The sequence below is a fragment of the Nuphar pumila genome, chromosome 11 (assembly GCF_984573655.1).
Source record: "Nuphar pumila chromosome 11, dmNupPumi1.hap1.1, whole genome shotgun sequence".
NCBI classification, from domain to species: Eukaryota; Viridiplantae; Streptophyta; class Magnoliopsida; order Nymphaeales; family Nymphaeaceae; genus Nuphar; species Nuphar pumila.
The window spans coordinates 41,677,037-41,679,227 of NC_143259.1; positions in this window are offsets into that span (position 1 = coordinate 41,677,037).

Below are 2,191 nucleotides of genomic sequence, written 5' to 3' on the forward strand. Positions count from 1 at the left end.
AAAAAATATTTTTAAAGTATTTTTAAATCAATATCATGTTTTAAAACGAATTTATAAAATCATTTTTGGTAAATCTATGCTTGAACGGCTAAACCGAAAAATCAAGTAACCTGAAATGTTTAGTTTTGTGTTCTTACATAATTTTAGATGGTTAAATCTTTGTTTCCAGCATGATTGGATGTAAAATTTGTTTCTTGCATGTGTTTGCAATATGCATTATGTGTTTTATGGTGTTTTTGTATGCTAACATCTTAAACTAGTTATTTTGTGCAAAAATCATGATTTATTTTGATAGTTTTGATTTCAAAGCATGTGTTATGATCATATCACGTCTCTTTAAGACTGTAGATGATGTTTAGATATTGTCCAAGTATTGATGCATGCTTATAAATAGATATTTCATGTTTATGTTTGAGTTGTCTTATTTTTATCATGGTTTATTTTGTATTCTCTATGATATCTTGATTTTCTTGACCGACGCATTATAGTAAAATAAATATACCTCTAAAATTAGATCACCAATGGTCAAACCCCTTTATGAAAACCTTTTAGACATCTGAGAGGTGTCTCAAAAAAATATTGGGCCTTATTGGTGGTACGAAAGTGAGAGTTATAGCCGCTGAAACCCAAGATAGAAATTTTGTCCTACGTGTAAAGTGATTCTTGATAGTCGATTTTGCAAAATTCTAATAAATCAATGGTTTTGAGCTGATAGTTGATTTTTGGGTATGTCATTCAAATCATATGGATAAATGTAAAAAAAAAATGTTTTGTTTTCTGTAAATCTTGAAGACTCACACAAATCATAAAAAAAAAAATCAAGATTCTGCAGAAAACCTGGATCTGAAACTATGTCAGACAAGGTACGGTCCAGAAAATCTAAAAAATTCATATTATAGAGTTTTTTGAAAAACTCAAATGATTATAAAAGCTAGCAAGTATACATTTTACCAGAAAATTTATGAGGACAAAATCCCTCTCAGATTGAGTTTGGTGACTGTTTCTTTGTGAAGCAAGATTTTGGCAGGTTCTGTCAAGAATAGAAAAACAGTCTAGAGTCCGTGAATTTTCACGAAAAAAAAAATCAAATTTTTGAGATCTACCAATTGGAATTGGAATTAATATCTTCTTAGATGATGATTTTTTATAGAGTTATATCTGTTTGTTTTGATGGTCTGTACGACCCGTAAACAACATGCAAATTCTGATATTATATAATTCCTGATTTTAGATAATATCTTGACTTGTGAAATTACAACAACAACAACAACAACAACTACGCCTTCATCCCAAAATAATTGGGGTCAGCGATATGAACCAAAAAAGAAATTCATTTTGGGTCTTCCACATGAATCCTTTTCCTCCAATCATTTCTATCCAACGCCATGTCCTCGGTGAGGTTCAAAGCATTCATATCCTTTCCTATCATCTCCATCCAAGTCTTCCTAGGCCTACCCCGACCTCTTTTAACTAATATATTTTCCCATTTCTCCAACCTTCTAACTGGAGCATCATTAGGCCTTCGCCGAATATGTCCAAACCACCGTAAACGATTCTCTCGCATCTTATTTTCAATGGGTGCAACACCTACCTTCTTACGTATCTCTTCGTTCCGAATCTTATCTTTTATTGTATTTCCACACATCCATCTAAGCATCCGCATCTCAGCTACACTCATTTTTTGAATATGATGTCTCTTGGCAGCCCAACATTCCGTACCATATAGTAAAGCGGGTCTAATAGTCGTCCTATAAAACTTTCCCTTCAACCGCAATGGCATTCTACGATCGCACAACACTCCAGTAGCACTTTTCCATTTCATCCACCCAACCTTTATCCTATGATTTACATCTCCATCAATTTCTCCATACTTTTGAATGATGGATCCCAAATATTTGAAATAATCATTCACCGGTATATCTTGCTCACCAAGCTTCACTACACTCCCATCACTACTTCGTTGCTTACTAAACCGACATTCCATATATTCAGTCTTACTCTTACTCAACTTAAAACCTCTAGCTTCCAATGTCTGTCTCCATAATTCTAACTTAGCATTAACCCCAGCTCTAGACTCATCAATCAAAACAATATCATCAGCAAACAACATACACCACGGTACATTTTCTTGAATTGATCTCGTAAGCTCATCCATCACTATCGCAAATAGGAAAGGGCTTAAAGCAGATCC